This window comes from Lytechinus pictus, chromosome 3 (assembly GCF_037042905.1).
Source record: "Lytechinus pictus isolate F3 Inbred chromosome 3, Lp3.0, whole genome shotgun sequence".
Lineage (NCBI taxonomy): Eukaryota > Metazoa > Echinodermata > Echinoidea > Temnopleuroida > Toxopneustidae > Lytechinus > Lytechinus pictus.
The window spans coordinates 27,260,315-27,266,314 of record NC_087247.1 but is presented as its reverse complement, the minus strand read 5'-3'; positions in this window follow the sequence as shown (position 1 = coordinate 27,266,314).

Here is a 6,000-nt window from a genome sequence, read left to right as displayed (position 1 = left end):
GAGAGATCAGATTTTTATCTGATTTCAGATTTTTTTTTTTTTTTTTTCAGCTTAATTTCAGCTTATTTTTGGCTTTCCTCTGTACAAAAGGTATGGGAGCTCTTTCTATTTAAGATTTTTTCAACACTTCAGCTTTTTTTCAGATCTTTTTATTTGTGACCACTCACACCCCTGATAATGGCAAAGTTACAAGTCCTTTATGAAACGGGCCCCTGGCATTTGAATGGACTGCAGTTACCATTTTAGTCAATTTATTAAATAACTCGCTCCTAAAGTTTGAATTTTAGTCTTAAAGAATATAACAACTGTAGAGAAAATAAGGTTGAATGGTAACCAAGCATCGGTCAACCTTATGACATCATAGTCTTGTTGCTTCCTGTATTGTGAGAGGAAAGAGAGAGAGAGGAGGAGAGAAAGAAAGAAAGGATGTATTCAAGTAGTCTTCTTTCTAGACATTTTGCTCATTCATGCTGGAAATTTATTTTTAAAAATTTAATCGGGGGGGGGGGGGGCATCAGCTGTATTGCTGGATGCATTCATAAATGGGACTAATATGGGTAAATTTTACATACCCAGAATCAGTGAAACAAGTGTCGTGAAGTCAAAAGACCTAGTGAAAAATGGGGGAAGGGGGGGGGGGGTGAGAGGTATCTTTAAGGATAAACAGATCAAAAATTTTCTCAATTCAAGTTTTCCGATATCCTTGAGAATTTACAGAGGAATAGAGGACCTGTGCGACATTTAAACTTTCCCATCTCAGACCTAGCTCCTGTGGGTATTTTTTTTTAATGTGATAGGTACCCTGTATGAGGATAGCATTAGTAGGAATCAGATTTCCTATCTCTGCATGATTTAAATTTAGATTTCATCTTACCTCTTGACAAATTCAGGTTGTAACCTTAGCACTGTAGTCTGTCTTATTTTTTGTGAATAATGAACAGCTCCTTCTGCCCTTCCTCTCCCCTGGCAGGAATTACTGTCTTCCCTTTTTAAAATAAATTGAATACATGTACAGGTAACGCTGCCTAATTCAACCTCCCATAAGTCAAATTATTGCAAAAGTCGAAGCAATTTTATAGCCCAGGGGGGTGTTTCACAAAGATTTAAGTATGACTTAAGTCGCACTTGAATGCCGACGCGTACATGATATGCAACGCGCGATCATATTGATAGATATGCATTAGTGCGCGTCCTCATGACACGGTGTGACCAATGCGTTCAAGCCTTTCATACCGTATGCAACTCGGTATTTAAGTGCGACTGTAAGTCATACTTAAATCTTTGTGAAACGCCCCCCAGATTATTCAAAACATGTGTTATATACCTCTTTGCCTAAGTCAAACAGATCTCTCTGGTCCCAAGAGATTCAACTAAGGCAGAATTAAATTTTACATGTTAAGGACAACTGTACTTGTAACTAGGTCCTTTTATGAGAATATGATCTAAATCCGTCAAATCCCATGTTACAGCACTGGGTTTTATTCTATTTATTTCTGTAGTAACCCATTTAAACATGCCACCTCCCTGATATGAATGCAAAGGATTGATTGTTGATGGAACTGAACATTATCCAAAGAAATGGGTCTTTGAAGGAGACCATCATGCCATGTGACGTTGGCTGTCTTGCGGGGAAGACTCGGAAACATGTGACATGATGCTTCAGAAATAACCAATGCATGTTCAAGGATATTTCATGTGTTCTATTTGCTTATATCCACCTTCCATAATGAAGGTAGTTTATTTATATCAACTTGAAGCAGTGTGGGTGTAGAGAGCAGACAGCTCCTGATTTTATGAAGAGTATTAAGACTTACTGAATATGGAAGGAGTGAGATAGTCAAACGCCAAGTCCACCCCAGAAAAATGTTGATTTGAATGAATAGAGAAAAATCAAACTAGCATAACGCTGAAAATTTCATCAAAATCGGATGTAAAATAAGAAAGTTATGGCATTTCGCATATTTTTCACAAAACAGTGATATGCACAACTGAGTGACATGCAAATGAGACAGTCGATGATGTCCCTCACTCACTATTTCTTTTTGTTTTTTATTGTTTAAATCATACAATATTTCATTTTTTTACAGATTTGACAATAAGGACCAACTTGACTGAACCATATAGTATTAAACAATGCTGGTTCCACATGTTCAGGGAGGAATTAATTTTTTTTTTCACTCGACAATGAAGAGAAAATTAGAATATTTCATATAATAAAATACCAAAGAAATAGTGAGTGGATAACGTCTTCAGTTTCCTCATTTGCATACCGACCAGGATGTGCATATAACTGTTTTGTGAAATTAAGCAAAACTTTGAAATGTCATAACTTTCTTATTTTACATCCGATTTTGATGAAATTTTCAGTGTTATGCTTGTTGGATTTTTCTCTTTTTATTCAAATCAACTTTTTGTTAGGGAGGACTTTTCCTTTAAAGGGGTTTTCAGCGTTGTCCTCTCCACATCCAACCCTGATGCAGAGTGGACAAGGAGTGCAAACAGTTCCCTATTCCCATTTTCAAAATCAAATTCATATTCACATTCATTCATACAAATTCAATTTTAAAAAAATTTGAATTCAAATCCGATTTCAAATTCAATTCAATTCAGTTACATTTATTTCCAAAGGCTAAGCATTATTCACATAAAGATTCATGTAATTATGTTTATGATTCAACTCAGAAACACAGTTTCTAGCGAGTGTGCCGTAGAAACATTCAAGAAAAATGATATAAAAACAATTCAAAGTTAAATTCAAATTAATGACTGAAAATGGATGACATTGAGAAATTAAAGGTGGGGGGAGGTTGCCTATACCCGCTGATTTTTTTATATTTTATTTATTTATTTATTTATTTATTCATTATTATTTTTTATGTATATATATATATATATATATATATATATATATTTTTTTTTTTGCATTCAACGTGAAGGTTCCATCATTAAACCATCATTAGGTACATTAACAAACAAAAATTAACCTTTGGTCACTCCTTAGAAGGAACCCTGCTCAGCATCTTTTCCCTTCTTATGCCTTTCACTCATCAGGGAGGGAATAAGCTTGCAACTTCAATTTTGTACTCAAGTAGGGTGGATCAGAACACCATCTTTGGTCACTCCTTTTAAAAGGAACCCTACTCAGCGTATTTTCTCTCATCAGTGACCAAAATATTGGTACTACTAGTAACCTCATACTCAAGAGGTTAGCTAGACACCACAACGAAAGTCCAACACTTGGTCCTCCTTTTAGAAGGAACGTTACTCAGCGTATTTTCCTTTCTAGACCTCCCATTTTTGTCTCACCTGCATAGCAGAGTGAGACTATAGGCGCCGCTTTTCCGACGGCGCGGGCGTCAACACCAAATCTTAACCTAAGGTTAAGTTTTTGAAATGACAGCATAAATTAGAATAATGTATATGGACCTAGTTCATGAAACTTGGCCATAAGGTTAATCAAGTATTACTGAACATCCTGCCTGAGTTTCAGGTCACATGACCAAGGTCAAAGGTCATTTAGGGTCAATGAACTTAGACCATGTTGGGAATCAACATCAAAATCTTAACCTAAGGTTAAGTTTTTGAAATGACAGCATAACTTAGAATGTATATGGACCTAGTTCATGAAACTTGGCCATAAGGTTAATCAAGTATTACTGAACATTCTGCCTGAGTTTCAGGTCACATGACCAAGGTCAAAGGTCATTTAGGGTCAATGAACTTAGACCATGTTGGGAATCAACATCAAAATCTTAACCTAAGGTCAAAATCTTAACCTAAGGTTAAGTTTTTGAAATGTCATCATAATATATGGACCTAATATATGGACCGACTCACGGCGTATTTGCATATACCTCCAGCTTATTTGTATATACGCCCGACCAATCACATAATGGATCAGTGCCCACCTATTGTTCCCGCGTTCGTGCGTACGGTCCTGGGGATTGGTATAAATAGACAATGTTATCAGATAATTTTCGTCACTTGATAAAGAGTTGCAGCGGCCCTTGAAAGCTCGTGAACTTGTAAGCTAGTGAACACTTTTTGCGAGAGTGATCACGAATTTCCTTGTTGACCATAGTAGATTGCGAGACAAATGAATACCCTCTAGAGATTATTTCAGTCCGCAATAATGAACCCATTTAGTGTTATATGGACCTAGTTTATGAAACTTAGACCTAAGGTTAATCAAGTATTACTGAACATCCTGCTTGAGTTTCATGTCATATTACCAAGGTCAAATGTCATTTAGGGTCAATGAACTTTGGCCAAATTGGGGGTATCTGTTGAATTACCATCATAACCTTGAATGTTTATGGATCTTGTTCATGAAACGTGGACATAATAGTAATCAAGTATCACTGAACATCCTGTGCAAGTTCCAGGTCACATGATTAAGGTCAAAGGTCATTTAGGGTCAATGAACTTTGGCCATAATGGGGTATCTGTTGAATTACCATCATAACTTTGAAAGTGTATTGGTATAGTTCATAAAACGTGGACATAAGAGTAACCAAGTATCACTGAACATCTTGTGCTAGTTTCTGGTCACATGACCAAGGTCAAAGGTCAATGGACTTTGGCCATGTTGGGGGTATTTGTTGAATTACCATCATAACTCTGTAAGTATATTGGTCTAGTTCATAAAACTTGGACATAAGAGTCATCAAGTATCACTGAACATCTCATGCGAGTTTGAGGTCACATGACCAAAGTCAAAGTTCATTGAACTTTGGCCATTTTAGAGGTAATTATTAGATTGCTGTCATAACTTTCAAAGTTTATAGATATATTTTATAAAATGTGGATATAGGGGTTATCAAGTATCACTGACAAGTTTTAGGTCACATGATCAAGGTCAAATGTCAATGAACGTAGTATTGTATGATTATTTTAATTGTGTTTTTTGTGAATAATTATTTTATAGTAGTTTTTTAAGTCAGCACTGCTGCTATATTGAATCGCGTGATGCAGGTGAGACAGCCAGAGGCATTCCACTTGTTTTAACTCATCAGCATTAAAATCCTTGTACTCAAGAGGGTGGCTACACACCTCAATGAAGGTCTAAGCAACCTTTGGTCGCTCCTTCATAATGTACCCTTCTCAGCGTCTTTTCCTTTCTAAACCTCACATTTCTTTCACTCATCAGGGATTGCCCCGAAAATCTCATACTCGAGATGTTAGCTAGACACCTGGACAAAACTTCAATCAATCTTTAGTTGCTCCTTTCAGAAGGAACCCTACTCAGTGTGCTTTTCCTTCTAAACCTTGTTTTTCACTCATCAGAGATTCACCCTAAAACTTCATACTCAAGAGGGTGGTTAGGAATGCCATCTTTGGTCACTCCTGTCAGAAGGAATCGCATATTTTCTTTTCTAAATCTCCTTTGTCTTTCACTCATCAGTAAATAAACCATTGGCTCACAAACCTCATACTTAGAGAGTGGCTACACACATCATTGAAAGCGTAAGCAACCTATGGTTGCTCCTTTCACAATGAACCCATCTCAGTGTCTTTTTCTTTCTAAACCTTGCATTTCTTTCACTCATCTGGGATTGGCCCTAAAACCTCATACTCAAGAAGGTTGCTAGATTACCCAATGAAAGTCTAAGAAACCTGTGGTCTTTCAGAAAGAATCCCACACAGCTAGACACCTCAACAAAAGTCCAAGTAATCTTTGGTCGCTCCTTGTAGAAGGAACCCTACTCAACGTCTTTTCCCCGTCTCAATCTTCTATGTTTTTCACTCATCAAAGATTGACCCTAAAACCTCATACTCAAGAAGGTTGCTAGATTACCCAATGAAAGTCTAAGAAACCTGTGGTCTTTCAGAAAGAATCCCACTCAGCTAGACACCTCAACAAAAGTCCAAGTAATCTTTGGTCGCTCCTTGTAGAAGGAACCCTACTCAACGTCTTTTCCCCGTCTCAATCTTCTATGTTTTTCACTCATCAGAGATTGGCCCTAAAACCTCATACTCAAGAAGGTTGCTAGATTACCC